Raw genomic sequence first — 12106 nt, forward strand, 5'->3', positions numbered from 1 at the left:
ACATGTCCGCGATTACCTTACCGTGCTGCATAAGCACGCACCCTAAGCCCTTGTGCGAAGCGTCACTATACTTCACAAAATCTCTTTTTCCATCCGGCAACGCCAGCATAAGGGCCATCACCAACCTCTGCTTCAGTTCTTGAAAGCTGTTCTCGCATTTCTCTGTCCATTCGAACTTCTCAGTCTTACGAGTAAGCCGCGTTAAAGGGGCTACTATCTTTACAACTTGAACGAACCTCCGGTAGTGACTGGCCAATCCTACCTCTGGTAGTCGACCAAACCATGGTCATCAATTCATCAGTGGTCCTTTATCCAATCCTGTCAGGATCCTCCATGGGATCCTCCTCAACAACTATCCCTTCTAGGACAACATCCTCAACCGCTAAATCCTCAATATCAACATCATCCGGTCCTGCATTAGGACACTCTATCGGATCCACAATCCGATCTCCAATTAGTAATAAAATATCATCGCGATGTTGCTCCTCAACCTCAGGGTTCGGAGTCCCGCTACCATATACGATAACGAACTACGCTCCTATCACGATATTTATAAGGGTTCTCATAAGGGTTTTAACTGTCAGTACTACGTTAGGTAGCCCGACTATGAACTTGGCAAGAGTTCTTATTATCTTAGTGAACTTATTATCTTAACGTCCCATCATCTCTGAGGTTTATAACGCTTAGCTCTGATACCATTTCTGTAACACCCCCAGATCCGGGGTCGGGGATCCGGGTCGTCACGGTCTTTCTTTCCACAATATCACTTCACTTAATTAATAATAATAACCTTATGCTGTGACCCCACACTAACACACACCACAACCCGTTATAGTCTCAGAGATGAAATTTAAATAAGTACAAGTCTTTGAATCCACAATTTAAAAGTTATTACAACCCAAAATGATTTCTTGATAAATTTACAGTTAATTGCCATTATCTGCCACAAGTTATAATTATACATAATTGATTCTCAAAAGTAGATGGTCTGATCTACAATAGATCTACCTCTGCAGCTATAGCAGCTACAACATCAACGGGAAGACGCGGGACGCTTCCCACGCGCTTGCGCTGGGTCTGCTGGAGTCTGGCCATCTTTCCTAACTGTTGTTGTGTGATGAAGAAATAAAGCAAGGGTGAGCAGCAAGCCCACCAAAATAATATGTATAATGATTTACAATATATGAGCCTTCTCATAGTACTCATGAAAGTCTTGGTCAAAAGAAATGAACCAAGTTTGATATCTTAATGCGATGAAGTCGCAAAATATTCAGTATATATACATATATACTTTTCAAAATCTTGGAAGTCCTCTTCCATGCATAATATACACAGAGTTCCAGTGTATAACTGTATAAAAATATCGTTGCAAGGTGATCTCATATATCTAACCTTGTCTCAACGTTTTTCTGAAAATCTTTGTCATGCATAAGATAATCATTAACTAGATATAAGTTTAAAAGATGAAGTTACAAGATACCCCAAAATACTTATATCTTTCCCAAATACTACTTGAACTACCCCCGTTCAAGTTATAATCAGTTTCAAAGGTTCATCACATAGATGAGACTACAAGACAAGATTTGAATAGATTCAATCTTTGAATATCATTATAAATAATGAAGTTACGAGATACTTCATTAAGACCCGATATATAAATATATTCATATATATCTCCCATACATTTCCTGAAAACCTCTGTCATGTAAAGTATGAACAGAGTTGCAATATCCAATGAATTTGGAAGGAAAAGAATTTTGGCATAAACCAGATATCTTGCTGATCAGGCAAAGATACCAATAAGTAACCTTTTCTACTGTAGATGGATGAATTCCTCACCGGTCATCACCCTGGCCGCATTAGGACCTCGCGCTAGACCGTTACCCGGCCACTCACGCGTTGATGGACTGCCACCCAGCCACTTACACATTCATAGACCGTACCCCGGCCTGTCGCTTATGCCGACTCAATCAGATGGACTTACTTCCCGAACATTGGGCAAGTAATCAAATTGTTTTCTCAAAACAGCAACCATGTTGCGAATATAAAATACATCACAGAGCCGGATCCCCAAGATTTTGAGCGAATATTCAAGTCTCCTTCGAAAGGAAGATCTTAAATCGGAAAACGAGTTTTGGGATCCGCTCTAACTTTTAAAATCATTTTGAAGACTCGAAAACATTTTTAAGAATGTTTGGAGTAAAGCTGATTTAATGAAATAAATCAGTCCCGATATATTAGAAAATATCTGAATATTATTATTTAAATAATATTCACATAAAGAATAATCCTTATAAAAATAATCGAAGTAGAAGTTTTAAAACATATACTGGAAATGGATATTAAATAACCAAAGATATACTTATATGAAAGTACTATCTTTATTTGAATAATCGAAAATAAGTTTGATTATCGAAACCTTATTCTTTAATAAAATAAAGAATATTATTAAATAATAAGCGGAGACATAATACCTCGAATGAATATTATAAATAATATTCATTAAATAAAATAAACGGAGTCATACATCCTCAAATGAATATTCAAATAATAATTAATTAATAAAATAAAAGGAGTCATAAGCCCTCGAATGAATATTCAAGATAATATTCATTAATAAAATAAAGTTATCGAATAAACCTTATTCGATTAATAGTTTTGAAAACTATAACCATATATATATATAAATATATATATATATATATATATATATATATATATATATATAAAATCTACTCGGGATCCTCGACTCCCGGTTTTAGAAAATGTTTTCACCTTTGGGTCCCTATACTAAGGGTATATGCAAATTACTGCTATTCTCTAGCATAGGTATTATCAACTGAACCAACAGATATATATGGCAAGAATACGAAACAGGCATGCATATATATACCATATCAGCATGCTTCAATATATCGCAACATTTGCTAATTAACCAACATGCATCTATCGCAAGATAATGCATATACATATATTCATCACAACAACAGTATAATGGGTAGAAAACTTGCCTGAGCGACTGGGGGTTACGAATGGCTCGGGACGAGTCTGGTAACCTATAAGCAACAAGTAAGTTGGAATTAAACCAAAGTCACTTATAAATCTATACTCTAACCAACTCAGACTCTAACGCTCATTTTGCGCTTACTGATTTGCTTAAGTCACCCGGGTACCCTCGGCTCCACCATTTTTAATAATTTAACCTTTATGAGTTTTAAGGCGATTCCTTCGCGAGTGTCTTACCAACTGCCTAACACACTTACCATAAATGTTTCATACATTAATTAACCCTTTTTGGTCTTTAACCTATGTTTCAAAGTAAGGCGAGGGGAAAAGTTTCGTTCGCGAAATGCCGTTACTTGAAACGGTCGTTTCTCCTAAACCGTGCATCGGAATCGAACAAACTACATATCAAAACGAAGCTCGTAACATGAGCTATCTAGACATGGAAATTGTCATAATTTAGCAGGGGGTTCTCGGGTCCTAATGTTATGCACAAAAACAGTCTAAAGAAAATCGGACGTTACGACGGCTATGTTTACGCGATTTCCAATATTTTAAACCATTCAAAACCATCCCAAATCAACCTCAAATCCAACATACAACCAACATCCATCCTTATCACATCATAAAAACCCCAACCAATTCAATTTAATCATTCATACTTATGCCTAAGCTTAACTTTAATCATACTTAAGTTCTTTTAATCAAAACAACAACATTTACCAATCCAACAACATCCCAAAACTCACTAATCTCTACATACACAACCATCAAGCCTCTCATGAACTACAATACTCATATTATGCTCTTAACATTCAATAACAAAGCTTGGTTAAGAGATTATACCTTCCTTGAAGCTTTTTAACACAACACAAGAACTTTGAATGCCTAAAGAACCTTGATCCTTGCTTGTATAACCTTAATCTTTCATAAAAATTCAAGAAAACTAAAGTTATTTCTTGAAGGTTACTATTAACCATCTTCTTCCTTGATTTATTGGAAGAGATTGTGAAGGAATTAGGAGCTTAAACTTATAGCATATCCATATCTATGTACAAGGAAGCTTAGATAATTACCTTGTGATTTAACAATGCTTGGAACTTGATTTTTGATTTTTCTTCCTTTGAAAAAGATGAAAAGCCGAGAGCAATGCTTGAAGAATGAAAAATTTTGTGTTTGCTTTGATTTGTTTTGGCTAGCTAGGTTGTTTTGGTTTTGTTTTTGGGTAATTACCCTTCTAACCTTGAACTTTGTGTGGTTTACAATCATCCAACAATTCCTTCCTTTTTTGTCATGCCTATGTCACCTTGCACATGTCATAATGCTCCCACTTGTCCACACCTTGTGGTTTGATGATGTCACAATCCCTGGCTTCTTGTACAAGCTTGTCTCTTGGTCACTTATTTGTTTTACGGTTCGCTTATCTTTCGTTCTCGTTTATCGTTTGAGGGATCATACCCGGGATCTTATTACTTAGGTTCCCTTAACCTTTCTCAATATATTATATTCCTTTTATGATCCTCTCCTATAATCCTTTAATTTAAATCCTTTTTTATCCTGTTACCTTTTTCTCAATTCTTTCCGTATCTAGTGGATTTCCGGGAAAAATCAAAGTGTTCGGAATTGGATTCTGACGATATTTACATACACTTATATACCATATAGAGTACTAATAAAATCTCAGAATATCCATAAAGAACCCCTACATAGTGTGGCATGAAAAGTTTTCTCGTTCAGCAAAAACACTATTCATAAGGGTTTCATAATTTCTCAAAAATTGGGGTTATTACACTTGTTATTCTCTTGTTCATATTTCATTTCGATTCTTGATTTCTCCTTTTCTTTGAATGTTTTATTCATATTCCATTTGTTACTCACATAGATTGATATATTCTGGTGATTAGAATATATCAAAGCATACCGATTGTTCCGGTTGCTACTCCATGGACTGGATAATGATATTTTTGGGGATTAAGTTTACTTAATCCTAAGGACCGGTACATAACCGGATCCTTGAGATAGGCCGTAGTGCCTGGGTGCCCGACTGGATCTATATAGTGAGATATAGATCTGCACTGTATTCTGACTGATAAGCAGGGTATAGATGCGAACTTGTGTCCGGTTTAGTTTGTTTGTATTCGCCAACAGTGGCCTTCTTTCTATTCTCGCGGGGTTATATTTTTGCAGATATACCCAGATTACCGATTCATTTATACTGCTTTAACATTGTTTATATTTTACAGACTTGTTGAACAATTTTTAGCTCACCCCTTTTTGTTGTTATTCACCTTATTGTTTTCAGGACTCGAGTGGTAAAGAAGCGGGTCAAACCCCGGGATCCTCTCATACCCAAGGTGTTGATCCCAATCCAGGAAGAAAGCTTTTAGTTTCCCGAATAGGTGGAGTGTAGATAGTTAGTGTGTGTGTTTGAATAAAAGATGAAATTAGTTTAAAAACTGATTAGACAATGGTTTATAATAAAGAGAGTTTGTAAGATTTTGAATTTGGTTTGTAATAAAGTAGTTAGTGGTTCTTGTGTTCATACTTCAACCTAAAAAGATCTTGGTTAGTGTTAAAGGTGTTTAGTTACATTTCTTTATTATTTGTTATTCAGATTGCACAGGTTTGGTGATTAGCTAGTAACCCCTAGACTTACACCCCGGGTCTGGAGGGCGTTACAGGTTTCGCATCAAAGCTGTAGGTTTGGTCCCTGAAAACAAGAACATTAGGGTTAAGATAAGATAGGGAGATCACATAGGATAAGAATAGTCAACTAGGAAGAGTAGTGTTAGGATTTAGATAAGATTAGGATATAAAGTATTAGTTCTAGGAATGATTTAGTGACCTTTCTTCTTTCTTTGGTATATTATCAGATGGCATCATTAGGATATTCAGGTTCATCCGAGAGGACTGTGATAGGACCAGTTGCACCTGTGGTTCCACAAGTATCTGAGTATATGTTTGCACCTCTTCCACCTCCTCCACCATTGGCCCAGGAGCCAGCACCACCAGTGTCAGGAATAGTTCATGATCCTGTAGAGATGTTTAATTCATTAGAGTTCTTCGAGCCGATGCTTCCACCTCCATTGCCGCTAGAGTATCAGTTCATACCAGGGATTGAGCTAGAGCTTCCACCACCACCAGTGTTACCTCCTATACCAGTACATGCTCCAGAGCCAGAGATATTTCAGATGGTTCTAGTCGAGGGTATGGGTGAGCATGAGATAGAGTTACAGTTGGGAGCTCCACAGCAGGGTGCAGGGATACCGAGGGTTCAGTCACAGGAGTCAGTAGGACATGTTGCACAACCACATATTGTACCGTATCATGAGTATAGTGTTATGAGAGATGATGCTGAGTACTGGAGAGCTCAGTGTTAGAGCGGGAAATTTGTTACACAACACGTGAACACGAAACGAAATGACACCAAAAATATGGATATGTATTTTAATTTTTGGTACACGAAACACGAATGTACATGAACACGAAATTACACGATAGATTTAGTATCGGATATGGGTTTTAATTTAGGTACACGAAAGTACACGAAATTACATGAGATAAATATATTTATAAATTAATATATATAACACATGTATATATTTATGTATATAATATAAATATAAATATAATATAAGTATTTACAAGTTTTTATAGAATACTATGTATATATATTTATATATACACTCTCCATATTTCATTAAATTATATATTAAAATAGATTTTTTATATATTATATGTATATATATATTATTAATTTTTTATTTAATATACATGAAAAATACACGGAAAGTACACGACACGATTCGAATCGGATATGGGTTTCACATATGGGTACACAAAATCATTTCGGGTCGGATATGGGTTTCATGTTTACGTACACGAAATACGAAATTACACGACATGAAAGTACACGACACGATCCGATTGCCCGCTCTACTCAGTGTAGAGAGATTTTGCACTTGTTTGATCAGAGAGACCGAGGACCACTAGCCGCTTTACAGCCAGATTATATGATGAGACAGAGGTTACAGTCTGCGTTGATGAGTGCTACATGGGAGTTAGATGCTTTGCACATGACGGGCCGCCTTTTTTTGCGGAGTTTTATAGGATTTTCCGTTTAGCACAGAAGTTGGTTCAGATACTTCGAGACGAGCCGAGGCGTATTCCGCCAGGGTTCTGAGATTTCGACTACCAGGGGACTGATGTAGTAGAGATGACAGATGTACATAGATGCAACCTAGTATGACATAGTGAGTAGTATATGTGTGTAGTAGCAGCTTGACTTGTAGTAGTAATCTGACATATAGCAGTAGCCGTGACCAAGCACTAACACCTGAGGTCGGTGTCACATATATATATAAAATGAACTTTCCAAATTTTCTTTTATTTAAATTTTAGTCTTTACAGTTTTACAGTATTTACCTTTACTATATTGTTTTACAGCTTTTCGTACTTTAAATTCTGTCGAAAAAATTGAGAGAAGAACAAACATTTCATCTAACTACTTACATTTCCTGTCTTTATATTAACATAAACTGTTTATACTTCCTGTTTTTATGATAAGTTAAACTGTTTTTCTTTTTCCGAACTATTATTCAAATTTTGTTAATACAAGATAAATTATTTTCTTACCTACTGTCAATTGTTTAATAAACCTGTTAAAAAGACATCACTTGTTTTATTATCAGCAAATGGCACCCAAGAGAAAGACTAGGACATACACTTCTAACAGGAACTCCGAAGAACAGACCAATGATACCATGAACCAAATGTTTCATCTGATGCAACAACAGATGGTAATAATGCAACAACAGATACAATAATAGCGGCAGCAGATTCAACAACAAATGTTACAACAAACACCTCAACCTGAGCCCCAGATGCCACCAGCTGTACCTATTGTTACTTTCAAACAGTTTCAGTCGGTTAAACCTCCAAAATTTGATGGAACAGCTGATCCTATTAAAGCTACCACTTGATTGAAAGAAATAGAGAAAACATTTGCGCTAGTGAAGGTAGGTGAAAACCAGAAGATAGACTTTGCTAGTTATTTGTTGAAAGGAGAAGAAAATTATTGGTGGGAATCTAAGAAGGCTTTAGAAGGTGAAGATGTTATTGCATGGGATATGTTTAAAGAGCTGTTCTTAGAAAAACATTTTTCTCACTATGTGAGGAATCAAATGCAGATTAAGTTTTTGGAATTGAAGCAGGGAAATATGTCCGTGACGGAGTATGAAGTCAGATTTACTGAGTTGTCTAGGTTTGTCCCAGAACAAGTTGATACTGAAGAAAAACGAGTCTAAAGGTTTCAAGAAGGATTACAACCGTGGATCCGTGGGCAAGTTGCAGTTTTTGAATTAATGATGTATACCACCGTAGTCTAGAAAACCTTGATTATTGAGGGAGAAAGCGAAAGATCTCAAAAGGAAAGAGGACAGGAAAGTTTCTAAAGCCACTCCAGAAGGAAGCTGGGATTTCAATCCCGGAAAAATTTGAATTTTAAAAGGATAGGACAAGGTATCCAGAAAACAGGTAATCGTTTCCAAGCCCCCAGCCATCAGGGAATTGTCAGAGTCCCAGTGCCGTACTGCATAAATTGTGGACGAAAACATACTGGCATCTGTATCAAAGCGGATGTGACATGTTTCAAATGTAAGCAGAAAGGGCACTATTCTAACGAATGTCCAACTGGAAAAATAGCAGGAATTACTTATTTCCAGTGTGGAAAGAAAGGGAATATCGCTAGAAATAGCAAAGGACCATCAATGATAGCTAGTATTCCGAAAGTGTTGGCATTACCTCCTCCACCGCCGCCTAATCAACCTAGAGCAAGAACTTTCAACATGACAATGAAAGAAGCAGGGCAGAGTCCTAGTGTAATTGCAGGTACGCTTTTGGTAAATTCTGTAAATTTGAAAGTATTAATTAATTCTGGAGCTACCCGTTCATTTATTTCTGAAGAATTCCTTGATAAGTTATATTGCGAAATTGAATAACGACCAAGTTCCAGTAGACCAAGTGTGTCCTGCATGCGATATAGAAATAGCTGGACATCATTTCTCTGGAGACTTGATTCCTTTTAAGTTAGGAGAGTTTGACGTCATTTTGGGAATGAATTAGTTAGCTTGTCATAATGCTCAGATCGATTGTGCGACAAGAAAGTAAAATTGCGAACTGTGAAAAATGTAACGGTAATGTTCAAAGTCAAAAAACAACGAAAGAAATTTCCGACAGTAATGCAGACCAAACGATTTCTTCGACAGGGATTTGAGATATATATAGCTTACGTGTTAGATACCGAAAAGGGAAGTCCCAAAATAGAGGATATTCCAGTTGTGTGTGAATTTTCTTACGTCTTTCCAAACGAGCTTCCAGGGTTACCACCAGACCGAGAAATTGAATTTACGATTGACTTAGCGCCTGGTACAGAACCAGTTTCGAAAACTCCGTATCGAATGGCACCAGTCGAAATGAAAGAATTGTCAACGCAATTGCAAGATCTTCTAGACCGAGGTATCATAAGACCCAGTGTATCCCCGTGGGGTGCACCGGTATTGTTCGTGAAGAAGAAAGATGGCAGCATGCGACTATGCATTGATTATCGGGAATTGAATAAGCTGACTATCAAGAAAAAGTATCTTTTTCCAAGAATAGACGATTTGTTCGATCAGTTAAAAGGAGGCACATTGTTTTCAAAGATAAATTTGCGATCGGGCTATCATCAATTAAAGATTAAAGCTGAAGATATTCCCAAGACTGCATTCCGTACTAGATATGGATATTATGAATTTTTGGTAATGGCATTCAGGTTGACCAACGCGCCAGTAGCATTCATGGATCTAATGAACAGGGTATTCAAAAGGTACTTGGATAAATTCGTGATTGTATTTATCGATGACATCTTGATTTATTCAAAGACGAAAGAAGAGCATGCTGAGCACTTAAAGATTGCTTTGGAAATTCTAAGGAAGGAGCAACTGTACGCGAAATTCTCGAAATGTGAATTCTGGTTGAAAGAAGTACAATTTCTAGGGCACATCATCAGTAGAGAAGGCATTCAAGTCAATCCAGTGAAGATTGAAGCTGTGTTGAATTGGGAAAGGCCGAAGACACCAACAGATGTTCGAAGTTTCTTGGGATTGGCAGGATATTATAGAAGATTTGTTAAAAATTTTGCGAAAATAGCAACGCCACTAACCAATTTAACTCGAAAAAGTGAAAAGTTCGCATGGGATGACAAATGTGAAGAAAGTTTCCAAGAGCTGAAAAATCGGTTAGTAACCGCACCGGTACTCGTATTTCCAGACGAGCATCAAAATTTTGTCATTTACAGCGATGCTTCATACCGCGGATTAGGATGTGTACTGATGCAAAACGGTAACATCATTGCATATGCTTCGAGACAGCTAAAACCTCATGTACAGAAATATCCTACACATGATCTGGAATTAACAGCAATTGTATTTGCGTTGAGACTTTAGAGACACTATCTCTACGGTGAAAAATGCAAAATCTACACGGATCATAAGAGTCTGAAGTACATCTTTACGTAGAAGGAACTGAACATGAGACAATGCCGATGGCAGGAATTAATTAAAGATTATGATGTTATGATCAATTATCATCCAGGGAAAACAAATGTTGTGGCAGATGCGCTGAGCCGGAAAGAAAGATTGAATCTGTTAACTTCATGTGAAGAATTAGCCAAGGAATTTGACAAGTTGGAAATCAAAATTCGTGTTCCCAATGAATCTAATGAAGCTATCTACTCTATGACTTTTCAACTGGAATTACTAGAGAAGATTCGACGCTGTCAAGAAGAAGTGATGAGTCAAGATGACGACTTAACAGGAGAAAAAATTACAACCCAGAAGGATAACGAAGGAATTCTACGCTTTGTATCAAGAATCTGGATCCTTAATGTGACCGAGCTAAAAGAAGAAATATTGCGAGATACGCACAGTTTGAAGTATTCCATTCATCCAGGAAGTACAAAAATGTACCGTGATATGAAGGAAAACTTTTGGTGGCCGAATATGACGAAGGAGATAGCAGAATGGGTAAGTAAATGCTACACCTTCCAGCGAGTTAAAGCGGAACATTAATGTCCGAGTGGATTACTACAACCATTAGATATTCCGGAATGGAAATGGGAACATCTAGTGATGGATTTTATGGTAGGACTACCAAGGACTAAAGCTCATCATGATGCGATATGGGTAATCATTAACAGACTAACAAAGTCGGCACATTTTCTACCGATTAATGAAATATTTTCTCTCGACAAGCTAGTGCACTTGTATCTCAAAGAAATTGTGATGCGACATGGAGTTCCAATATCTATCGTGTTTGATCGAGATCCCCGATTCAATTCAAGATTTTGGAGACAATTTTAAGAATATCTTGTAACTAAATTAAACATGAGTACCGCTTATCATCCGCAAACCGATGGATAGAGTGAAAGAACTATCCAAGCAATCGAGGACATGCTACGAGTTTGTGCGATTGACTTCGAAGGCAGTTGGGATGAGCATTTACCTTTGGTTGAATTTTCTTACAATAACAACTATATGGAAGCGTTATATGGAAGAAAATGTAGATCACTAGTGTATTGGGATGAAGTTGGAGAACGCAAGGTTTTGGGTCCAAAATTAATTCAACAGACTAAAGAAAATATAGAACTTATTCGGAAGCGACTGTATGCAGCACACAATAGACAACACAAATATGCAGATCAAGCCATGAAGGATATGGACTACCAAGAAGGAGAGCATGTGCTACTCAAAATATCTCCATGGAAATGATTGACCAGATTTGGAAACAAGGGTAAATTGAAGCCACGATACGTCGGACCATTTGAAATTCTAAAGAAAGTGGGAAAAGTTGTATACGAATTAGCTTTACCACCTCATATGCAACATATTCACAATGTGTTTCACGTGTCGATGCTTAAGAGATATAGTCCTGATTCTAGGCATGTAATAGAGTATGAACCGGTAGATATCCAACCTGATTTGTCTTTTGTAGAACAGTCGGTAAGAATTTTAGATCGGCAAGAGAGAATGTTAAGAAATAAGTCTGTGTCTCTAGTGCGAGTTTT

This window comes from Apium graveolens, chromosome 8 (genome assembly GCF_009905375.1).
Source record: "Apium graveolens cultivar Ventura chromosome 8, ASM990537v1, whole genome shotgun sequence".
NCBI classification, from domain to species: Eukaryota; Viridiplantae; Streptophyta; class Magnoliopsida; order Apiales; family Apiaceae; genus Apium; species Apium graveolens.